This window comes from Salmo trutta, chromosome 18 (assembly GCF_901001165.1).
Source record: "Salmo trutta chromosome 18, fSalTru1.1, whole genome shotgun sequence".
Taxonomy (NCBI): Eukaryota; Metazoa; Chordata; class Actinopteri; order Salmoniformes; family Salmonidae; genus Salmo; species Salmo trutta.
Window position 1 is genome coordinate 19619522 of NC_042974.1, and position 26251 is coordinate 19645772.

Sequence of the window (26251 nt, forward strand, 5' to 3'; positions counted from 1 at the left end):
TCTCCTCAGCCAAACTGTAAGAGGTAATCGAACTCACCACCAGAGCCAGTTAAAACACAGTTCAAATTAAATTAAACACAGTTCAGTTCAAATTAAATGTTACTCTATACTGAGGCCCTGGTTATTCAAGGTCTTATGTCACCGGGGCAGGTGCAGGTGGACTGGAGACATATTAGGGTCACGTTGAGGAGGGTGCAATGTTCTGACTGTAGAAGAATCAGATCAATTTAATGAAGAGCTGACATGATCCCCAACTCCACATGACGTCTTCCTCCATAGAGAGTTGTGCCTATTCTACACAATAGAATGAATTGTGAACGTTCCACTGTGGTGCCGTACAGAGAGGAGTGAGTGCAGCCCACAACTGGTTCTGAGTTTGAGGAAGGACATTTCAAAAAAGGCTGTTGAGTCTCAGATTCAGCTCCTGGATTTCACCTGAACTCCTGTTTCTTTTAGTAAGAAACACAAACAAGTCCATGAAACACATGGGGAGGAAAACAAACCTATCCTCCAGATTCAAGGAGTTGGCCATTCATATCAGACTTAGGCTAAATATAAATGGAACAAACTGATGTAGGTTGATGTAATCTTTCCATTTGAATGGAGTAGGGTAATTTTTTACCATGGGTTGTTAACTTTAAAAGGCCTACCTATTACTATTGCTAGACAACGGAATAGTTATACAGACACAGTTCAGATAAAGGTTTTTATATAGCCTAAGAGGAGTCTTGACAAGCTTTAAAATAATTATCTAGTAAAAATATTGCCAAGTCACAATGTCAATTTAGTTCCATTCGTTACGGCAACGTTATGTCATAATGCCATTCCTTACCACCACTGGAAGAAGGGCTGAAGGAGGAGAGGAAGAGACTTCTATCTGGGTCCAGCTGGTACAGCACACTAAGCCATGGAGACAGACCTGGGGAGAGAAGACAGAGATCATTTAAAATGTAATTCTGCAACGAACTACAACTAACGCTCGATGAGAACAAAGAAAGCCTTCTGCGCAAATCTGAATATGTCGAAGATCTTGACCACAAACCTTCGAAAGATTTGTATCAATCAGAAAATCATGAACACTGTAGGCTATATGGGGCCAAAAACAGAGGCTTAAGGAAGGCTCTGCAAGGAAACACAGGGACTGTGCTGTGGCGGCAAGCGGCGGTTGCTATAGCAACAACAGGTTGTGGTCTCTGTGGCGATGGGATGTTCCGGAGGTGAGAAGAGAGAGAGAAGGAAAGACGATAGCGGGACACGCTCTCACAGACACGAGGGGATTTTCACGGAAGGGCAACTCTATGACAGCAGCACCAACCAGTTCAAACAAGACAAAACACTGCAGGACTCAGTTTCTAAGCTACAGAGCTTCTAGTGCACTGTCCTCAGATCATAGGTTGCCAATGGCAACAAGCCTGGACAGAGTGTCTGTGCGCACGAGTCACGCTAAAACACCTGACTCAACTCATCGAGGTATTGGTGATCGTTGAATCAGGAAGTGTTTTAGTGTTGGGCTGGAACAAAACAGTGAGCATGCACAAAACCTTTTGCACTGCAGGAGCACAGTTCGTGACTGACCACAGCGACCACAGCGACCACTGTAGATTGAGGTCAACAGGTTTGTTTACATTCAAAACAGAGGGATGTACCTGGTAGAGGTCGACCGATTAATCGGAATGGCCGACTAATTAGGGCCGATTTCAAGTTTTCATAACAATCGGTAATCTGTATTTTTGAACGCCGATTTGGCTGATATTATTCTTTTTTTTAACCTGACTGAACAGAGGGGGGAGGACTGGGTATTTACCCTGACTGAACAGAGAGGAGAGGACTGGGTATTTACCCTGACTGAACAGAGAGGAGAGGACTGGGTATTTACCCTGACTGAACAGAGAGGAGAGGACTGGGTATTTACCCTGACTGAACAGAGGGGGGAGGACTGGGTGTTTAACCTGACTGAACAGAGGGGGGAGGACTGGGTGTTTAACCTGACTGAACAGAGGGGGGAGGACTGGGTGTTTACCCTGACTGAACAGTGGGGGGAGGACTGGGTGTTTACTTATGTGTTTTTAGGTACTTAGCTGATCTATGACCACCTCTGTGTAATGAGGAAGGGGCTGTGTGTGTGTTTGCTGTGCTCTTGACATACAGGCCTGTCATATTGTTTCTTTGAATATTCTGGAGAACTGTGGTTTTGTTAACTAAGGCTGTAGAGATTGTGATATTACGATATATTATTTGCTAAGTTATGTTAACTGTTAGGCCATATGTCTCCATCCTGCGTCTGTATGCCCATATTTGGTGATATGGACCTGATCGTTCCTTTACAACTTCTGAGTCACCATAAACCGTATCAGTAGGATACTACTAGGTAGGAGCAGAAGGTAATCTGTTTTACACACCCTCATGCATTATCATGCACAGTACACTTAAACCATTCTTGACTTTGCACCCAACAACCGTCAGCCTTATGAAAACACAAAACAACAGTATTTTAAAGCTGAATTGTAAACACCAAACACATTTATATACACACTATGCCTATAATCTCCATAGCCATCTACCATTAGGCGTAGCTGGGTCCCACCGTGTGGGTTTTCCTTTGATCACATGGTACTCGTTGTTAATGCCTGTAGCAGAGTAGAACAGCACACACGCAGGGCCTGCCTGACCATCTGGGCCTGGGCTGTGATTCTGCAGGCGGGTAGGAGCACGGTTGACATTTACCAGTGTCTAGTCATGCATGACGTTTGTTTTCTCTCTGCGGGAACCAGGTACTAGAGGTCGACCGATTATGATTTTTCAATGCTGATTATTGGAGGACCCCCCCCCCCCCCCCAAAAAAGGCGATACCGATTAATCGGCCGTATTATTATTATTATTATTATGTTTTTTTTGTAATAATGACAATTACAATACTGAATGAACACTTATTTTAACTTAATATTATACATCAATAAAATCAATTCAGCCTCAAATAAATAATGAAACATGTTCAATTTGGTTTAAATAATGCAAAAACAAAGTGTTGGAGAAGAAAGTAAAAGTGCAATATGTGCCATGTAAGAAAGCTAACGTTTAAGTTCCTTGCTCAGAACTTGAGAACATATGAAAGCTGGTGGTTCCTTTTAACAAGAGTCTTCAATATTCCCAGGTAAGAAGTTTTAGGTTGTAGTTATTATAGGAATTATAGGACTATTTCTCTCTATACGATTTGTATTTCATATACCTTTGACTATTGGATGTTCTTATAGGCACTTTAGTATTGCCAGTGTAACCGTATAGCTTCCGTCCCTCTCCTCGCTCCTACCTGGGCTCGAACCAGGAACACATCGACAACAGCCACCCTCGTAGCAGCGTTACCCATGCAGAGCAAGGGGAACAACTACTCCAAGTCTCAGAGCGAGTGACGTTTGAAACGCTATTAGCGCGCACCCAGCTAACTAGCTAGCCATTTCACATCGGTTACACCAGCCTAATCTTGGGAGTTGATAGGCTTGAAGTCATAAACAGCGCAATGCTTGAAGCACAGCGAAGAGCTGCTAGCAAAACGCACAAAAGTGCTGTTTGAATGCTTACGAGCCTGCTGCTGCCTACCACCGCTCAGTCAGACTGCTCTATCAAATCATAGACTTAATTATAACATAATAACACACAGAAATACGAGCCTTTGGTCATTAATATGGTTGAATCCGGAAACTATCACCTCGAAAACAAAACGTTTGTCCTTTCGGTGAAATACGGAACCGTTACGTATTTTATCTAACGGGGGGCATCACTAAGTCTAAATATTCCTGTTACATTGCACAACCTTCAATGTTATGTCATAATTGCGTAAAATTCGGGCAAATTAGTTCGCAACGAGCAAGGCGGCCCAAACTGTTGCATATACCCTGACTCTGCGTGCAATAAACGCAAGAGAAATGACACAATTTCACCTGGTTAATATTGCCTGCTAACCAGGATTTCTTTTAGCTAAATATGCAGGTTTAAAAATATATACTTCTGTGTATTGATTTTAAGAAAGGCATTGATGTTTATGGTTAGGTACAGTCGTGCAACGATTGTGCTTTTTTCGCAAATGCACTTTTGTTAAATACCCAGTCCTCTCCCCTCTGTTCAGTCAGGTTAAATACCCAGTCCTCTCCCCTCTGTTCAGTCAGGTTAAATACCCAGTCCTCTCCTCTCGGTTCAGTCAGGGTGGTCTATTCACCCACCTGGTGCGAGTCAGTCAGAAATATATCCAGTCCCTTTGCAGCAAGTCACAGCCCAGTCACAGTATATTGTGCTGTGGACACTATTGACCCTCATTCCCAATCCAAGCTACTGCAGTTGGCTTCTCTGTGATTAAAATAGGCCAAAAAAATGGCAGGAGATAAGGCCAATGCCAGCTAACGTTATTATGGCTTATGTCATAGAGTTCAGTATAGTCGGGGTCTGCTCGGTTTGGCTCTTCTCCCTCAGCCAGCTGGCCAGATTGTCTGTTTCCTGCCATGCAGCTGCAGCATTTAAAAAAAATAAAATCAATCCAATCCAAAGCAGTAAGCACGCTCCTACTTGAAGCAATTTTGTTAAGAGCAAACAAGCTAGGCTTTTGCCTTGAAAGTGGCTGTTAGTGGCACTTCTATTTATGAGAGACAGGTAGGCACAACAAACCTAGCCTCGTCTGTGACCCATGAGGCCATGTCACGACTAACCTAGCCTCGTCTGTGACTAGGGTTGCAAAGGGTCGGAAACTTTCCTGTAAATTTCCAGAATTTTTCCAGAAGTTTTCCATGGGAAGTTAAGCCCAGGAATTTTGCTTAAATTCATAAAAAAGGTTAGCTTATAACAGTGAACCTTTTTTGTCGGATACACAAGGCAATTCTAGGTCCTGTGGCATATTTTGGTTAAACTATCCCCAATTCAACGGAATTGCAACCCTCTGCATGCACAGTGCATTCTTCCATCACATGTACAGCTGATTCTCAAGATATTGCACACTGATGAGACGCAATTGAGCCCACACTACTACACTGTCTGAGCCAAGGACTACATGCTTTATGGTAAGTTTTGATTACAATACTGGGTGGGGTGAATATATTTTATATGACAGATTATTTTTTGTTAACAAGTAAATAGTAGCCTACAGCAAAGCATGTTTAAATAATTTCTAACTAATTCCTGCCAGTTTGTTTTTGCTACCATGTGGGTTTTAGCTTGCTTGAGCCTGCTAAGGTTTTAGCTTGCTTGAGCCTGCTAACAGAGGAGTGTTAATTCACCTGTTTCCATACATGTTTCATTTTAAAACATTTATCTTACAAAAGGAGTTGTTTAATCTAACTGCTTAACTATTTATCTGTACATGGAATTGTATTTGCTGTTTTTTTACCAATTTATTTCCTAATCTTTACAGGAAAATGTCACGGGCACTATCTGATGTGTAAAGACGTTTCACTGCAGCTAATGTAGAAGGAAAAGCTATGTACATTTGCAAATACTGTGCCAAATTATATGGGAAAAATGCAACAAAGATGCAGAATCATCTGGCCAAGTGCATAAAGTTCCCTCAGCGCTCACAACAAGCAACCTCTGACAAAAGTCCCTCTACTTCTTTCGAGTTGAAAATGATGAATCAAACATCTTATCGATAGCAACAGCTCATGGTCCACCTGGAATCAGAAGTTTTTTGACTCAATGTAGGAATGTAGTCAGAGACTGCTGATGAATGTCTTGCACGAGCTGTGTATGCAACTGGTTCACCTCTGATGTTCGCAGGCAATGTGTATTGGAAGAGATTTCTGAATGTTCTTTGTCCAGCATACACCCCTCCAACCAGACATGCTTTATCTACTCATTTGCTGGATGCAGAGTTCAATAGAGTTCAAGTGAAGGTCAAGTAAATCATAGAGAACGCAGACTGAATTGTAATCATCTCTGACGGGTGGTCAAATGTTTGTGGGCAAAGAATAATTAACTACATCATCTCCACCCCTCAACCAGTATTCTACAAGAGCACAGACACAAGGGACAACAGACACACCGGCACTGGTGACAGACAATGCTGCGAACATGAAGGCTGCTTGGTCTAAAGTGGAGTCCTACCCTCACATCACACCCATTGGCTGTGCTGCTCATGCATTAAATCTGCTCCCCAAGGACATCATGACACTGAAAACAGTGGATACACTACGAGAGAGCCAAGGAAATGGTTAGGTATGTGAAGGGTCATCAAGTTATAGCAGCAATCTACCTCACCAAGCAAAGTGAGAAGAATAAGAGCACCACATTGAAGCTGCCCAGCAACACCTGTTGGGGTGGTGTTGTCATCATGTTTGACAGTCTCCTGGAGGGGAAGGAGTCTCTCCAAGAAATGGCCATATCAGTCTGCCGCTATGGACAGCCCCATCAAGAGGATCCATTGCACGGATTGAGGGAGACAATGCCATCCTGTCTGATGTTCAGACTGTGCTTGCAGATGTAAGAGAAGACATCTGTACTGTCCTGCCAACTGTTGCTCCAAGCAAAGGAAACTGTAGTTCTAAAAGACATCAAAAAGCATGAAGACTTCTGCCTGAAGCCCATACATGCCGCTGCGTACATGTTGGACCCCGAGTATGCTGGCAAGAGCATCCTGTCTGGTGCAGAGATCAACAAGGCCTATGGTGTCATCACTACCGTGTCTCGCTACCTTGGCCTGGATGAGGGAAAAGTACACTTGGCAGTCAGGCAAAGTACACTTCCAAGCAAGGGCTTTGGGATGGAGATGCAATATGGCAGTCGTGCCAACATATCTCATCAGCCACCTGGTGGAAGGGACTTTATGGATCTGAGGCTCTTTCCCGTTGCCTCCAAATCCCACCAAAATCAGCCGTCTCAGAGCGCAACTGGTCCTTCTTTGGGAAGACACACACACACACACACACACACACACACACAAACACACACACGGGTTGAAAAATTGATGGCCATCCAGGCAAATTTGAGGCTTTTTGAGCCTGACAACGAGCCATCCTCAACAAGGTTGGGAAGTGACAACGAAGATGAGACCTCAGAGTCTGATGTTCAAGAGGTGGACATTGAGGAGGTCCAGGGAGAAGACATGGAAGCCTGAGAGGAAGACAACCAAAGCCTTAGTTTCTAGACTATCATTTTACAGATGTATGTTGAAAACATTTTTGGGAGATGCGATGGATCATTGTGAATCAGTCAATATTCCCTTTTGTTATTCAGTGAAATCATCCCATGTGAAGAGTCAATTCATTGAATTAACTTCTCTAGGGTAGGGGGCAGTATTTTGATGTCCGGATGAAAGGCGTGCCCAAATTAAACTGCCTGCTACTCAGGCTCAGAAGGTAGGATATGCATATTATTAGTAGATTTGGATAGAAAACACTGAAGTTTCTAAAACTGTTTGAATGATGTCTGTGAGTATAACAGAACTCATATGGCAGGCAAAAACCTGAGAAAAATCCAACCAGGAAGTGGGAAATCTGAGGGTTGTAGTTTTTTCAAGTGATTGCCTATTGCCTACACAGTGACTTAGGGTTCATTTTACACTTCCTAAGGCTTCCACTAGATGTCAACAGTCTTTAGAACGTTGTTTCAGGCTTTTACTGTGAATATTGAGCGAGCGAGAGGGCCTGGAGTCAGATGAGTGAGGAAATGACATGAGCTCAGAGGTGCGCACTCACATGAGTGTGAGCTGTGTTCCTTTTCTTTTCTGAAGACATTGGAATTGTCCGGTTGGAATATTACTGAAGATATGTTAAAAACATCCTAAACATCCTAAAGATACATCGTTTGACATATTTCTACGAACGTAAATAGAACTTTATTTGACTTTTCGTCGAGACATTTTTGCGCCCTTCCTGCATTTGGAGTAGTGGACTGAACGCGCGAACAAAAAGGAGGTATTTGGACATAAATGATGGACTTTATCGAACAAAACAAACATTTATTGTGGAACTGGGATTCCTGGGAGTGCATTCTGATGAAGATCATCAAAGGTAAGTGAATATTTATAATATTATTTCTGAGTTTTATTGACTCCACAAAATGGCGGGTTTGGTTTCGTGTCTGAACGCTGTACTCAGATTATTGCAAAGTGTGCTTTCACTGTAAAGTTTTTTTTTAATCTGACACAGCGGTTGCATTAAGGAGAGGTGTATCTATAATTCTTTGAATAACAGTTTAATATTTTATCAACGTTTATGATGAGTATTTCTGTAAATTGATGTGCTCATTCACCGGAAGTTTTGGGAGGCAAAACATTTCTGAACATCACGCGCCAATGTAAAATGGGGTTTTTGGATATAAATATGAACTTTATCGAGCAAAACATATGTATTGTGTAACATGAAGTCCTATGAGTGCCATCTGATGAAGATCAAAGGTTAGTGATTCATTTTAGCTGTATTTCTGGTTTTTGTGACACCTCTCCTTGCTTGGAAAATGGCTGTGTGGTTTTTCTTGTCAAGGTGATGTCCTAACATAATCTAATGCTATGCTTTTGCCGTAAAGCCTTTTTGAAATCTGACAATGTGGTTGGATTAACGAGAATCTTATCTTTAAAATGGTATATAATACTTGTATGTTTGAGAAATTTGAATTATGAGATTTGTTGTTTTGAATTTGGCGCCCTGCTATTTCACTGGCTGTTGAATAGTGTGTCCCGGTCACGTCCCACATACCCAAGAGAGGTTAAAGTTCAATTCATAACTAAATAGATTTTTTTATTTCTATTGCAAATTTAATCATTTGCAATTATGTCTACTTATGATAAGGTAAAATGTTTATGTTTCCATATGATATGGTAAATATATCCAATGCAAAAAAACATCTACATTTACATGGTATTAATATGCATACATTTCTGTTAATTCCCATATATTCCCGTTAATTCCCACGGAAGGTTTCAACCTCTGAATATTCCCCAAAATGTGCAACCCTATCTGTGACCCATGAGGCCATGTCAGAACAAACCTAACCTCGTCCGTGACCCATGAGGCCATATCACAACAAACCTACCCTCGTCCGTGACCCAAGAGGCCATGTCACAACAAACCTACCCTCGTCCGTGACCCAAGAGGCCATGTCACAACAAACCTACCCTCGTCCGTGACCCATGAGGCCATGTCACAATAACGAAGAAAATAGAAGGCAGAACTGAAGAGGTGATGGCATCTATCAATACAAAGACTGGGGTCTACAGGTTACAGTTCATTGAGACTAAGTTTAAGAGGTTATTTAAATGGGCTGAGTGGTTCATATTACTGATGTGGAGGTTAGAATCGGATGATTGGTGCAGAACCTGTTTTCCCAGGACTAAGAAATCAACATCTGGCAACCGCTTCCCTCCATAATAAACACAGCAGTCTGTTAAGGATCAGCCCCTTCTTTTAAATTCTCGCCTAAAATGACATACCCAAATCTAACTGCCTGTAGCTCAGTCCCTGAAGCAAGGATATGCATTTTCTTGGTACCATTTGAAAGGAAACACTTTGAAGTTTGTGGAGATGTGAAAGGAATGTAAGAGAATATACACATTAGATCTGGTAAAAGATAATACAAAGAAAAAAAACTAACGTTTTTTGTATCATCATCTTTGAAATGCAAGAGAAAGTCCATAATGTATTTTTCCAGCCCAGGTGCAATTTAGATATTGGCCACTAGATGGCAGCAGTGTGCAACGTTTATGCCGATCCAATGAACCATTGCATTTCTGTTAAAAATGTTGTATCAAGACTGCCCAAATGTGCCTAATTTGTATAATAACTTTTTCATGTTCAAAAATTTGCACTCTCCTCAAACAATAGCATGGTATTATTTCACTGTAAATTGGACAGTGCAGTTAGATTAACAAGAATTTAAGCTTTCTGCCAATATCAGATATGTCTATGTCCTGGGAAATGTTCTTGTTACTTACAACCTCATGCTAAATTGCATTAGCCTACATTAGCTCAACCATCCCGCAGGGGACCCACCAATCCCGAAGAAGTTTTAATGCGATAAATGGCCATTCAAAATCTAAATTGCTGGACACATTTTTGGGATGAGGAGAGGAGCTTTAAAAAGTTTGGGTGAAATAGATCATCATCGCAACACATTATGCAAAAACAATTCACAATTGTTTTCCTAACCATATTAGCTTCCTCAGGCTCTGATGAAGTATTATGTAAAATCTCAAATCTAGCTTATCCTATTTCAAACAAGACTGTTGTCAGGTGACACGTGTGTGTGTGTCATCATCCAGTGACCTGTTTGATGTGTTGCAGGCAGCACCACTTCACTCTCACTTTCATCTCTCCCTTCTTTGATCTGTCAAGTATCTTCCTTGGCTGTCTCTGTGGTGTTAGTCATCTCAAGCACGTATCCCAAAGGTCTGGTTCTATGATCCTCATTCACTCATTTATGACTGACACCTAAGTTGACCTCAGTGAGTGACAGTGCATTCGGAAAGTATTCAGACCCCTTCACAGCCTTATTCTAAAATATATATATATTTTTAAGTTGTTTTCCTCAAATCTACACACGGAGGCTATCTACACATGTGAGCTCTGCCAGAGCTCACATAATGACAAAGTGGAAAAACAGGTTTGTATAATTTTGTACATTTATTAAAAATGAAAAACAGAAATACCATATTTATATAAGTAGTCAGACCCTTTGCAATAGATTCGAAATTGAGCTCAAGTGCATCCTGTTTCCATTGATCATCCTTGAGATGTTTCAATAACTTGGAGTCCACCTGCGGTAAATCCAATTAATTAATTGGACATGATTTGGAAAGGCACACACCTGTCTATATAAGGTCCCACAAGCAAAAACCGAGCAATGAGGTCAAAGGAATTGTCCGTAGAGCTTCGAGACAGGATTGTGTCAAGGCACAGATCTGGGGAAGGGTCCAAAAACATTTCTGCAGCATTGAAGGTCCCCAAGAACTGTGGTCTCCATCTTTCTTAAATGGAAGAAGTTTGGAACCACCAAGACTCTTCCTTGAGCTGGCCGCCTGGCCAAACTGAGCAATGGGGGGGTGTAGGGCCTTGGTCAGGGAGGAGACCAAGAACCCGGAGGTCACTCTGACAGAGCTCCAGAGTTCCTCTGTGGAGATGTGAGAACCTTCCAGAAGGACAACGACCCTAAGCACAAAGTCAAGAAAAAGCAGGAGAGGCTCCGGGACAAGTCTCTGAATGTCCTGGAGTGGGGCTACCGACCAGAAGGTTGAGGGTTCACTGACCACCACGGACGAGCTAACAGCTCTCCCTGACGATTTCAATAGGCCTACATTACGAGCAGAGCCGGCTGCAGACAATGATCAGCTAAGTGGAAATACATTTTTCAACATTGATGCTATATTTATAATAATATAAAATATATGCAATGCATTTTCCACCAACAGGTTTCTGTGCCAATGCACCACAATCAATAAAGCAAAGCATACCGATGTCTGGCACTTCAGCATAATGATTTGCATTTTCAACTCCACAAGTTTGGATGCTGGAATTGTATTTTGGACGAACGTGTGCAGGTAGGCTAAAGGAGATTTTTGAAGTAGCCTAATCAGATTAAAACATTGTGACTGGTTGTGTTTATGTCACACATAAAAAGGTAATACATTTTAAAAGTTAAATGACAAACATTTAGGCTATTGAAGCGTTATGGGTCCTAGGTGCGTGAGGAATAGCCGCTCGGATCGCTTTAAGTTTTCCTGAATACATTATTATAGGATGACGTGGGTGAATAATGATCTGCAACAGACAGTGCAGCAAAGTATCAGAAATGTAAATACAGCCATTAAATAGTACCCACAAAACACCAGTCTCAACATCAACAGTGAAGAGGCGACTCCGGGATGCTGGCCTTCTAGGCAGAATTGCAACAAAAAAAAGAAGCCATATCTCAGACTGGCCAATAAAATAAAAGATTAAGATGGGCACAGACACTGGACAGAGGAACTCTGCCTAGAAGGCCAGCATCCCAGAGTCGCCTCTTCACTGTTGACGTTGAGACTGGTGTTTTGCGGGTACTATTTAATGAAGCTGCCAGTTGAGGACTTGTGAGGCCTGTTTCTCAAACTAGACACTAATGTACTTGTCCTCTTGCTCAGTTGTGCACTGGGGCCTCTCACCTCTTTCTATTCTGGTTAGAGCCAGTTTGCGGTGTTCTGTGAAGGGAGTAGTACACAGCGTTGTACGAGATCATCAGTTTCTTGCCAATTTCTCGCATGGAATAGCCTTAATTTCTCAGAACAAGAATAGACTGACGAGTTTCAGAAAGTTCTTTGTTTCTGGACATTTTGAGCCTGTAATCGAACCCACAAATGCTGATGCTCCAGATACTCAACTACTCTAAAGAGTTTTATTGCTTCTTTAAATCAGCACAACCATTTTCAGCTGTGGTAACTTAACTGCAAAAGGGTTTTCTAATGATCAATTAGCCTTTTAAAATGATAAACTTGGATTAGCTAACACAACGTGCCATTGGAACACAGGAGTGATGGTTTCTGATAATGGGCCTCTGTAGATATTCCATTCCAAAACATTTTTAAAAAGGTGTTTTCAGCTGCAATAGTCATTTTCAACATTAACAATGTCTACACTGTATTTCTGATCAATTTGATGTTATTTAATTTTAAATGGACAAAAAAAATGTTGCTTTTCTTTCAAAAACATGGACATTTCTAAGTGACGGTAGTGTACATTTGCCAAACAACTTCAAATGAAGGTATGGGCCCCATTTCAAAATCGCTTTTTTGTGGAATATTCCAGTCGCTATTCGATGCGTTCTACATGTGAGCACTTGCGGCAGCATAGCCATATGCTCTAAGCACAGAGCAATAATATAATACAACTTAAAATATGAGATTCTGTTCTTTTGAAATATAATTCATTTTTTATTGTTTTCTAAAGACCTGCCTTAAAATATGAATGCATTTCTTTGTGATAGTGCATAACACTTGAATTGTGATGTTGTGGTTTTTCATTTTTACATATAGCCTACAGTAATGAATTTACTTTTTTTTCGGTGTTGCACTGGTTGGCTTACCTAAAATCTTCATAAAAACAACCAAATGGTTATTTTTAACAACAGCATCAGGTTTTAAAAATGTCCAAAAAAATCTACACATTTTCCTTCCAGAGAAAAATGCAACCATACCAGTAAAATCCTGGTATTCACAACTAAAATGGAAATGCTATTTAAAAAGTATATAATGCCATCGAAAACAATCTGACATGATCATACCACTGTAAATTGATGAATATGAACAGGAATCTAAAGTGCTTGTTTTATTTGTCACAATTTAACCTCTCTAGGGTAGGTGGCACCAAATTGTCCCACCTACGTAACAGCCAGTGGAATCCTGTGGCGCGTTATTCAAACACCTTAGAAATGCTATTACTTAAATTTCTCAAACATTACTGTTTTACACCATTTTAAAGACAAGACTCTCGTTAATCTAACCACACTGTCCGATTTCAAAAAGGCTTTACAACGAAAGCAAAACATTAGATTATGTCAGCAGAGTACCCAACCAGAAATAATCAGACACCCATTTTTCAAGCTAGCATATAATAATGTCACATAAACCCAGAAGACAGCTAAATGCAGCACTAACCTTTGATGATCTTCATCAGATGACAACCCTAGGACATTATGTTATACAATACATGCATGTTTTGTTCAATCAAGTTCATATTTATATCAAAAACCAGCTTTTTACATTAGCATGTGACGTTCAGAACTAGCATAGCCCCCGCAAACTTCCGGCGAATTTACTAACAATTTCCTAAATTACTCACGATAAACGTTCACAAAAAGCATAACAATTATTTTAAGAATTATAGATACAGAACTCCTCTATGCACTCGATATGTCCGATTTTAAAATAGCTTTTCGGTGAAAGCACATTTTGCAATATTCTAAGTAGATAGCCCGGCCATCACAGGGCTAGCTATTTAGACACCCAGCAAGTTTAGCCTTCACCAAACTCCGATTTACTATTAGAAGTTTGATTACCTTTGGTGTTCTTCGTCAGAATGCACTCCCAGGACTTCTACTTCAATAACAAATGTTGGTTTGGTCCCAAATAATCCATAGTTATGTTCCAACAGCGGCGTTTTGTTCGTGCGTTCAAGACACTATCCGAATGGTAAATAAGGGTCACGCGCATGGCGCATTTCGTGACAAAAGATTTCTAAATATTTCATTACCGTACTTCGAAGCATGTCAACCGCTGTTTAAAATAAATTTTTATGCCATTTTTCTCGTAAAAAAGCGATAATATTCCGACCGGGAATCTGCAATTAGGTAAACAGACGAAAGAAAATAAAGCATGGTGTCGACTCGGGCACGCGCCTAAGCCCTTTGTCCTCTGATCGGCCACTTGTCAAAGGCGATAATGTGTTTCAGCCAGAGGCTGCCTCGATATCGTTCAGCTTTTTCCCGGGCTCTGAGAGCCTATGGGAGCCGTAAGAAGTGTCACGTTACAGCAAAGATCCTCAGTCTTCAATAAACAGAGGCAAGAAGAACAACACCTTGTCAGACAGGCCACTTCCTGCATGAAATCTTCTCAGGTTTTTGCCTGCCATATGAGTTCTGTTATACTCACAGACACCATTCAAACAGTTTTAGAAACTTTAGGGTGTTTTCTATCCAAAGCCAATAATTATATGCATATTCTAGTTACTGGGCAGGAGTAGTAACCAGATTAAATCGAGTACGTTTTTTATCCGGCCGTGTAAATACTGCCCCCTAGCCCTAACAGGTTAAAATCAACTCAATGTTCTGTCAAAGTCACCGCACTATTTCATTGATGTAGCCTAAATGTAGGACTAAAATGTTGTTATTAGCGTACAGCCTAGTGAAAATTACATTTGTTTTAATTTACCTTTGACTGAGAGATGTTAGCCAGTTTGTTGGCCCTTTTCTCACCCCTTGTATCTGGCTATCAGGGGAATTTCAGAAGGTTGTGGCTTTTTTTTTTTTTTACTATCTGAACCTGCTTATTGTGGTGACTGTCACAGGAAACATCTCCCCTAAACAGACAAGCAAATAAACCTAGTAGCGGAGACTCAGAACCATGGGTAGCGCTGTGGTTGATCAAATCCCTGCCCATCGGACTAGGTCAAACCTGTGCACTCGCTTTTGTTATAGTAATATCATGGAACAATGTTGTAAATGTCTATTTCCTCAAGCGTGTTTGTAGACTCAATGTACCAGCCATTTTGTTAACAGTGAGTAAGTAGCTGCAGTTTGGAGCCTCTGCCAAGTCCACAAAGCTAGTTTGGAGATTTGTGAACGTGAAATGGAGATTGCCTTCAGTCGAGAGGTCGCATATGTAGCCTAGCCTACACATGATAGTCATCAATGCAATTTATAGAAGTTATGCAAGTAAGTGATGGTTTCTATTGAGGACTTTAGGTTGAGTAGGCCAAATATGGTAGGCTGCTAGCATTGTGATGACTGGTCTAATGTATGAATGAAGCCAGAGAGTTGATATGTCCATTTCATGCAGCTATTCCCACGTGTATATTTAGTATTTTACTTTAGTGTGGCATTAAACTGGTAGGCTATATTATTGGTCCACTGGACCCCTCATTATTAAGGAGCTTGGTCAAGAAGTCCCGGGATACCGGTCACTGGTATTAAACCCTAAATAGCATATATTAAATGTATTTATTAGACTGTTAGAATGCATTGGCTCACAACTGGATTGCTAGATGCCCAGCTTTTCTAGTGTTAATAGTCGGAGTAGAGATTTAGTATGACTCAAGGTAGGGCTAGGCGTTATGGCCTAAAAGTAATATCTACATTTGTATGTTTGGATGATTCACTATATATATATATATATATATATATATATATATATAGTGAATCATCCAAACATACAAATGTAGATATTACTTTTAAGCCATAACGCCTAGCCCTACCTTGAGTCATACTAAATCTCTACTCCGACTATTAACACTAGAAAAGCTGGGCATCTAGCAATCCAGTTGTACACTGCTACCCGCAAAAAAAAATATATATATATATATATATATATATATATATATATATATATATATATATATATATATATCTCAATTTCTTGTTTTTCTTTAATAAACAAATTTTTGAAGGCCAAGAAATAATTCTTAATTTAATTTTCTTGTTAAAATAAAAAATATATACAAGGCCTATTTGTGCAAAACACAACACAAACACACACACACACACATCTATACTATTGTTTAGGAATGTTTGACCACTAGCTGTTTGAATATGTAATTTATATAATAATTTTGATTGAAAATGTATTCATTTAGTTCATTTGTTAACCTCTTGGCGTTCCCCTAGGATAGGGGGCGCTACAGCGATTTTTGAAAAAAATGTGTGCCCATTTTAAACGGCCTCCTACTCAAACTCAGAAGCTAGGATATGCATATAATTAATACTTGTTGATAGAAAACACCCTAAAGTTTCTAAAACTGTTTGAATGGTGTCTGTGAGTATAACAGAACTCATATGGCAGTCAAAACCCCGAGACCGATCGTAACAGGATGTGGAATTCTGAATTGTGGACTCAACTTCACATCTTTGCCTGTAATTCACACAGTGAGCAATGGTTCATTGAGCACTTCCTATTGCTTCCACTAGATGTCTCCAGTCTTTACAAAGTGGTTTGAGTCTCCTACTGTTAAAACTGAATGAATGAGACGCTGTTGAAATTGGTCACAGGAGGAGGGCCATCACCATTATGACGCCGGCGGCCCTGGCTTCCCTCCCCTTTTGAAACGTTTTGAAACACAATGCAATCGTCCCCCTCGAATCTTATTGGCTCTCTTGTTGAAAAAGGCCCTGAAGATTTATGTTATACAACGTTTGACATGTTTGAACGAACCTAAATGGGAAAAAAAATGCATTTTCTCCAAATAGCTGTCCCGCGGCCGACGGAGCATTTGGATCAGCCTTCAGACGCGCTAACAAGAACAAGCTCTTGGAACATAAAGGATTCATTTTTATGAACGAAAATACATTTGTTGTGGACCTGGGACTCCTGGAAGTGTTTTCTGATGAAGACAACCAAAGGTAAGGGATTATTGACAATAGTATACAAGACTAGATGTGATATGCGATTGTTCCAAGATGGCGCAGAGCTGTATTTACTAGGTAATTTTCTGAGTATCGCATCCCCTTTTATCGCAAAGTGTGATTACCCAGTAAAGTTATTTTTAAATCTGGCATTACAGGTGCTTTCAAGAGATATTCATCTATAAATCTTAGAATGACATTATTACATTTTAAAAATGTTTTCGAATAGTAATTTAGTAAATTGTAGCACTGTTTCACCGGATGCATTTGAGGGAAAATAGTTGGTCAACGTTACGTGCCGATGTAAAATGCTGTTTTTATATATAAATATGAACTTTATCGAACAAAAGAATGCATGCATTGTGTAACATGATGTCCTAGGTGTGTCATCTGATGAAGATTGTCAAAGGTTAGTGCTGCATTTAGCTGTTTTTTGGTTATTTGTGATGCATGTGGTTCGTCGGAAAATGGCTATGTGGCTACTTTTACGATATACTCCTCTAACATAATCTAATGTTTTGCTTTTGCTGTAAAGCCTTTTTGAAATCGGACAACGTGGTTCGATTCACGAGAGGTGTATCTATAAAACGATATAATTTGAAAAAAAAATTGAAAAAAAAAGTGTACATTTTGTTATGCTAATGGCGATAGGATTTTTCGCTGGATGTCCGTCCCATATGCACAGGGGTTAATTAATTAAAACAGCCAATGGTTATTTGCTATTGGATTGGCAGAATGACAACTACTAACACAGCCTACAGCTGGCCTGAAAATAACTTTTTTGAACACACTTTAATTATCCAATGTCACACTTACCGATGGCGAGGTGAAGCCTGTGCCCAAAGCACTGCAGGCAGGTCCAGTCGTTCAAGTGCAATGCTTTTATCATGTTGCTCCCGCTGTCAGTTGTCATGCACACCTGTCGGTCTTCGCTCATCTTCCACGATGCCAGAGAGTCATTGAGACCCTGGGCTATTACTTCACCTGTATGATCATTGGGGAAGTAAGACGTCTGGAGGCAGACATTTAGCAATTTCCAGTCTTCATTTATGTAGTGGACTGTCAAACTTAGGTATGGCTCTGCCGTTCTGCTCGACCATAGATTGGCTGTTGTGGAAAAATAAGAAAACACTAGCCAGCTTCTCTGCGACTCTTTTGCGGGTAGCAGTGTATAATCGCGACAGGGCTTCTTCCATGAAATACTTGCAGCTTGGCAGCTGATATTTCTGGTCAACTGTACCTAGCAGCTTTTTAACAACCCCAGCTCACTAGGGTTGTGATTGGTGGATAACCTCTGTGCACGTGTTGGCACACAATTGGGACATGATTCGACTTAGGGCTGACAGAGAAGAGACAGTGAGATGGTGCATTTGTAAAACGTTACAACAGAACCTCGATTCTTGCGATATAGGCATTTTCCATATCGCACTAAAAAACTCAAATATATATCAAAAGAAACTCGATACATCGCCCAGCCCTAACTCAAGGTCAAAAATTCTACAAAGACCCCCCCCCCCCCCCCCAAAAAAAAAGGAACAAATGAATTTCAGGTCAAATAACAACAAATAATAAATGTTCATCTCCCAGGACAAATTAGCTAGCAACAGCAAGCTAGCTAAATGTCCATGAATGTTTAATGTGTGTTTGACATTCCCCCAAATTAATGTTTGTTTCACAGTTGTTTTTGACAGTTTAGCCTGCATGTCATAATGTGACTGGTGCAGTGTAGCCGGTGTGGTCGCATGTAAGGGAAGTACCAAAACACCTTGATATAGGGGAGTTGCATGGAACCGGATAAGGACATTTGGCTAGGATGAAAAATGATATATAGTGAATAAAAATAAAACGCAACATGCAACAATTTCAAAGATTTGACTGCATTACAGCTCATAAGGAAATCAGTCAACTGCGAAAAAAATGTAGGCCCTAATCTATGGATTTCACATGACTGGGAATACAATATATGCATCGGTTGGTCACCTTTAAAAAAAGGTAGGGGTGTGGATCAGAAAACAAGTCCGTATCTGGTGTGACCACAATCTGCCCCATAAAGCGTGACACATCTCCTTCGCATAGAGCTGATCAGGCTATTGATTGTTGTCCCTCCCACTCCTCTTCAATGGCTGTGAGCCGTTGCGGGATAATTGTCGGGAACACGCTGTCGTACACGTCAATACAGAGCATCTCAAACATGCTCAATGGGTGACATGTCTGATGAGCATGAAGGCCATGGAAGAACTGGGCCATTTTAAGCTTTGTTTCTGAACATTTAAGTCTCAGGCAATAGCTCTGGTAGACATTCCTGCAGTCAGCATGCCAATTGCACGCTCCCTCAAAACTTGAGACATACAGTACATTCGGAAAATACTCAGACCCCTTCACTTTGTCCACATTTTGTTACAGCCTTATTCTAAAATAATAATTTACATACAATATACCATAATGACAAAGCAAAAGCAGTTGAGATTTTTGCAAATGCATTCAAAATAAAACTGAAATATCACATTTACCTAAGTATTCAGACCCTTCAATTAGTATTTTGCTGAAGCACCTTTGGTAGCGATTACAGCCTTAAGTCTTCTTGGGTATGACACTATTTTTATTTTTTTATTTAACCGGGTAGGCCAGTTGAGAACAAGTTCTCATTTCGAACTGCGACCTGGCCAAGATAAAGCAAAGCAGTGCGACGAAAACAAACGTACAGTCAAAAACACAATAGAAAAATCTATGTACAGTGTGCGCAAATGTAGAAGAGTAGGGAGGTAAGGCAATAAATAGGCCATAGAGGCAAAATAATTACAATTTAGCATTAACACTGGAGTGATAGATGTGCAGAAGATGTGCAAGTAGAGATACTGGGGTTCAAAAGAGCAAGAGGATAAGTAACAATATGGGGATGAGGTAGTTGGGTGTGCCATTTATAGATTGGCTGTGTACAGGCACAGTGATAGGTAAGCTGCTCTGACAGCTGATGCTTAAAGTTGAGAGGGAGATATAAGACTCCAGCTTCAATGATTTTTTCACTTCGTTCCAGTCATTGGCAGCAGAGAACTGGAAGGAAAGGCGGCCAAAGGAAGTGTTGGCTTTGGGGATGACCAGTGAAATATACCTGCTGGAGCACGTGCTACAGGTGGGTGTTGCTATGGTGACCAGTGAGCTGAGATAAGGCGGAGCTTTACCTAGCAAAGACTTATAGATGACCTGGAGCCAGTGGGTTTGGCGACGAATATGTAGTGAGGGCTAGCCAACGAGAGCATACAGGTAGCAGTGGTGGGTAGTATATGGGGCTTTGGTGACAAAATGGATAGCACTGTGATAAACTGCATCCAATTTGCTGAGGAGAGTGTTGGAGGCTATTTTGTAAATGACATCGAAGTCAAGGATCTGTAGGATAGTCAGTTTTACAAGGGTATGTTTGGCAGCATGAGTGAAGGATGCTTTGTTGCAAAATAGGAAGCCAATTATAGATTTAATTTTGGATTGGAGATGCTTAACGTGAGTTTGGAAGGAGAGTTTACAGTCTAACCAGACACCTAAGTATTTGTAGTTGTCCACATATTCTAAGTCAGAACCGTCCAGAGTAGTGACGCTAGTCAGGTGGGAGGGTGCGGGCAGCAATCGGTTAAAGAGCATGCACTTCGTTTTACTAGCATTTAAAAACAGTTGGAGGCCACAGAAAGAGAGTTGTATGGCATTGAAGCTCGTTTGGAAGTTTGTTAACAGTGTCCAAAGAAGGGCCAGATGTATACAGAATGGTGTCGACTGCGTAGAGGTGGATCAGAGGATCAACAGCAGCAAGTGCGACATCATTGACATTTACAGAGAAAAAAAGTCAGCCCGAGAATTGAACCCTGTGGCATCCCCATAGAGACTGCCAGTGGTTCCGGACAGCAGGCCCTCTGATTTGACACACTGAACTCTGAGAAGTAGTTGGTGAACCAGACGAGGCAGTCATTTGAGAAGCAAAGGCTGTTGAGTCTGCCGACAAGAATATGGTGATTGAAAGTGTCGAAAGCCTTGGCCAGGTCGATGAAGACAGCTGCACAGTACTGTCTTTTAACGACGGCGGTTATGATATCGTTTAGGACCTTGAGCGTGGCTGAGGTGCACCCATGACCAGCTCGGAAACCAGATTGCATAGTGGAGAAGGTACGGTGGGATTCGAAATGGTCGGTGATCTGTTAACTTGGCTTTAGAACATTTTAGAAAGGCAGGGAAGGATGGATATAAATCTATAACAGTTTGGGTCTAGAGTGTCTCCCAATTTGAAGAGGGGGATGACCGCGGCAGCTTTCCAATCTTTGGGAATCTCAGACGTTACGAAAGAGAGGTTGAATAGGCTAGTAATAGGGGTTGCAACAATTGCAGTGGATCATTTTAGAAAGAGAGGGTCCAGATTGTCTAGCCCAGCTGATTTGTAGGGATCCGGATTTTGCAGCTCTTTCAAAACATCAGCTGTCTGGATTTGGGTGAAGGAGAAGCGGGGGGGGCTTATTGAAATTCTCGATTATCGTGGATTTAAATTGGTGGTGACAGTGTTTCCTATCCTCAGTGCAGTGGGCAGCTGGGAGGTGCTCTTCTTCTCCATGGACTTTAGTGTCCCAAAACTTTTTGGAATTAGTGCAACAGGATGCAAATTTCTGTTTGATAAAGATAGCTTTCCTAACTGACTGAGTTTATTGGTTCCTGACTTTTCTGAAAAGTTGCATATCGCGGGGGCTATTCGATGCTAATGCAGAATGCCACAGGATGTTTTTGTGCTGGTCAAGGGCAGTAAAGTCTGGGGTGAACCAAGGGCTATATCTGTTCCTGGCTCTACATTTTTTGAATGGGGCATGCTTATTTAAGATGGTGAGCAAAGCACTTTTAAAGAGTAACCAGGCATCCTCTACTGACGGGATGAGGTCACTATCCTTCCAGGATACCCAGGCCAGGTCGATTAGAAAGGCCTGCTCGATGAAGTGTTTGACAGTGATGAGGGTGGTCGTTTAACCACGGACCCATTACGCACGCATGCAATGAGGCAGTGATCGCCGAGATCCTGGTTGAAGACAGCAGATTTATTTAGAGGGCAAGTTGGTCAGGATGATATCTAAGAGGGTGCCCATGGTTACGGATTTAGGGTTGTGCCTGGTAGGTTCCTTGATAATTTGTGTGAGGTTGAGGGCATCGAGCTTAGATTGTAGGAGGGCTGGGGCGTTAAGCATGTCCCAGTTTAGGACACCTAACAGTAGGAATTCTGAAGATTGCCCCCCCATCTATCAACTCACATATGGTGTCCAGGGCACAGCTGGGAGCTGTGGGGGGGTCTATAACAAGCGGCAACGGTGAGAGACTTGTTTCTGGAAAGGTGGATTTTTAAAAGTAGAAGCTCGAATTGTTTGGGCACAGAACTGGATAGTATGACAGAATGCTGCAGCCTAACTCCGCCCCCTTTGGCAGTTCTATCTTGTCAGAAAATGTTATGGTTAGGGATGAAAATGTCAGGATTTTTGGTTGCCTTCCAAAGCCAGGATTCAGACACGTCTAGGACATCCGGGTTGGCGGAGTGTGCTAAAGCAGTGAATAAAACAAACTTAGGGAGGAGGCATCTAATGTTAACATGCATGAAACCAAGGCTTTTACAGTTACAGAAGTCAACAAACGAGAGCACCTGGGTAATGGAAGTGGTGCTGGGTTAACATCTACATCACCAGAGGAGGAGTAGGATAAGGGTACGGCTAAAGACTACTGGTCGTCTGGTGCGTTTGGAACAGAGAGTAAAAGGAGCAGATTTCTGGGCGAGGAAGAATAGATTCAAGGCTTAATGTACAGACACGGGTATGGTAGGATGTGAGTACAGTGGAGGTAAACCTAGTCATTGAGTGACGATGAGAGGTTGTCTCTCTAGTGGCACCATTTAAGCCAGGTGAGGTCACCGCATGTGTGGGGGGGTGGAACAAAAGGGCTAGCTAAAGCATATTGAGCAAGGCTGGAGGCTCTACAGTGAAATAAGACAATAAATCACAAACCAAAACAGCAATAGACAAGGCATATTGACATTAGGGAGAGGCATGTGTAGCCGAGTGATCATAGGGTCCAGTGAGTAGTTAGGCGTGCTGGAGACACGGCAATTCAGACAGCTAGCGGGCCGGGGCTAGCAGATGGGCCTCCGGGGGACATTGCAACGGAAGAGCCTGTTGAAAGCCCCTTGGACAGTTACGTCGGCAGACCAGTCGTGATGGATCGGCGGGGTGCCGTGTCGGCAGTAAAGGGTCCAGGCCAATTGGCAAAAGAGGTATTGTAGCCCAAGAATTGGCTGATGGACCTCTTTGGCTAGCCAGGAGATGGGCCTAGCTCGAGGATAGCTCCAGGCTAACTGGTGCTTGCTTCGGGACAGAGACGTTAGCCAGGAGTAGCCACTCGGATAGCAGCTAGCTAGCTGCGATAAACCGGTGTAAAAGGTTTAGAGCTTGCGGTAGGAATCCGGAGATGTGGTAGAGAAAAAGCAGTCCGATATGCTCTGGGTTGATATCGCGCTGTGCAGACTGGCAGGAATTGACCGGGCTGAGGCTGGCTGATGTCCGAGTTAACGGTGATGACCGCTAGCAGTGGCTAACTGACTATTAGCTAGTTAGCTGGCTAGCTTCTGATGGGGATTCTGGTTCTAAAGTATAAAAAAAACAGCAGATCCGTACCACATTGGGTGAGGCAGGTTGCAGGAGAGTATGTTCAGTCCATAGATATATTTTTAATCTCAATTTCTATACGAAGAAAACGTTATATACACTGGACGGGACAAGACAAAACAGACGTCCGACTGCTACGCTATCTTGGAAATAAGCACTGCAAGCTTGCCACACCTGTATTTGGGGAGTTTCTCCCATTCTTCTCTGCAGATCCCCTCAAGCTCTGTCAGTTTGGATGGGGAGTGTCGCTGCACAGCTATTTTCAGGTCTCTCCAGAGACTTTCAATTGGATTCAAGTCCGGGTTGGAGCAGGTTTGCATCAGGGATCTCTCTGCACCGGTCATCTTTCCCTCTATCCTGTCTCCCAGTCCCTGCCGATGAAAAACATCCCCACAGCATGATGCTGCCATCACCATGCTTCACCGTAGGGATGGTGCCAGGTTTCCTCCAGACGTGACACTTGGCATTCAGGCCAAAGAGTTCAATCTTGGTTTCATCAGAGCTCTATCATAAAGGCCTGATTGGTGGAGTGCTGCAGAGATGTGAGAACCTTCCAGAAGGACCTCTAAAGCTCTGTCAGTGACCATCGGGTTCTTGGTCACCTCCCTGACCAAGGCCCTTCTCCCCACGATTACTCAGTTTGGCCTGGGGTTGGCCAGCTCTAGGAAGTCTTGGTGATTCCAAACTTCCATTTAAGAACGATGGCAGTCACTGTGTTCTCGGGGACCTTCAATGCTGCAGAAATCCCCAGATCTGCGCCTCGACACAATCCTGTCTCGGGGCGCTACGGACAATTCCTTCAACCTCATGGCTTGGTTTTTGCTCTCACATGCACTGTCAATTGTGGGACCTTATATAGACAGGTTCCAAATCATGTCCAATCAACTGAATTTACCACAGGTGGACTCTAATGAAGTTGTAGAAACATCTCAAGGATGATCAATGGAAACAGGATGCACCTGAGCTCAATTTCAAGCCTCATTGCAAAGGGTCTGACTACTTATAATACATTTGCGAAAGTCTAAACCTGTTTTCACTTTGTCATTATAGGGTATTGCGTGTAGATTGAGGGGGGGAAAAAGTAATTTAATACATTTTAGAATAAGGCTGTAACGTAACAAAGTGTTGAAAAAGTCAAAGGGTCTGAATATGGCATCGTGTTGTGGCAAAATCACACATTTTAGAGTGGTCTTTTATTGTCCCCAACACAAGCTACACCTGTGTAATGATCGTGCCATGCCACACCTGTCAGGTGGATGGATTATCTTGTCAAAGGAGAAATGCTCATTAACAGGGATGTAAACAAATGTGTGCACAAAATGAGAGAAATAAGCTTTTTTTGTGCATATGGAAAATGTCTGGGACCTTTTATTTCAGCTCATGAAACATGGGACCAACACTTTACATGTTGCGTTTATATTTTTACTTCAGCTTAGTAAAACCCTGCAAAAGGGCAAACGTAAACCGGTACTTCACTCCCTGTGCCCAATAAATAAACACAACCTTCCCCAAAGCAAAAAAATATATATAATTTGACCCCACAGTACATTTGGAACTGTCGCTTACTAATAGGCTTGACGATGAACTGACTAATTGAACCAGGTGTGCCAGTTTAGGGTCAAATGAAAATGTGAAATGTATGGGGGGGCCAAGGAGAGGGTTGGAAAACCCTGGTCTAGAGACAACACAATAAAAACCTAGAGTTCAGTTCACTAATTAGAGAGTAGGCACTACAGTTGTTAACTGCGATACATTGGTTTTCGTTTGTGAGTAACTAGTTAGCATCACACACTAGCCTAAACTGCGCTAGATCTGCACAATCGGCTGCCTAGGCTACAGAGACAGTGTCACTAGTTGGCAGGTCTGCGGTTATCTGGCAGGCAAGATAGCTGACAAACCGATTAAACGGGGGTGATAAAATGACAGACAAATGTCATCTTGTAATTTAAATCAGTTAAATATAGTCTAGTATTGCTGTATTCTGCACATAACATGACCGCATCAACAACAATTGCATACATTAACGTTACTCAGCTAGCCATGCTGCTAGTTCTGATAGCACGTTAAAAACAAGACTGCCCTGCGCAGTTCAAAGACCTTACCCAAATCCTTCGCCTTGCCGTAGGATGAAGTTTATCATTCGGTTTAAGGACACACTGCCATTGATGTTGAGGAGAACGTCTGTCTTTTTAAGGAGATCGAAGTTTTCATTCGCTGAATAAAATGGCTCCTGCTGATATGTTCCGATTAAGTTGGTGACGCAATAGGACTAGTCAAGCAGAAGCGTTGCCTCACTTGCATTCAAGAACACACAGAGGGCGCTTTTGAGTCTTCCATTTAGACTGCAAAACATTCTACACTCCAAATAAATGTATAAAGAAATGATCAGTGCTATCCGGTGTTCTTGGGACGTCCCTACCATTTAAACTTCAATGGGGTAGACACGTCCCACAGATCCCGGATAGCACGGAACATAAATAATTGTATCTTTGAATCTATAAATAGCTCCGAGAATACAAAGAATTCAAAAC

The 26251-nt window shown here is 41.8% G+C and overlaps 1 protein-coding gene across 5 annotated transcripts in view; it reads right to left on the minus strand.

Moving 5' to 3' along the window:
- Window positions 1-25966, minus strand: part of LOC115152956 (myocardin-related transcription factor B) — a 57433-nt gene extending 31467 nt beyond the window's left edge. For 2 of the 5 annotated variants that reach the window (XM_029697904.1, XM_029697909.1), the window contains exons 1-2: window positions 25823-25966; window positions 833-919 (exon numbers count right to left, since the gene is read on the minus strand). The gene's annotated coding sequence lies outside the window, so the exon portion shown is untranslated. Of the gene's footprint in view, window positions 1-832; window positions 1656-17868; window positions 18552-25822 lie in introns of those variants that run through there. The other 3 variants (XM_029697905.1, XM_029697907.1, XM_029697908.1) reach the window with 3 other exon arrangements.
- Window positions 25967-26251: the final 285 nt, after the last annotated feature.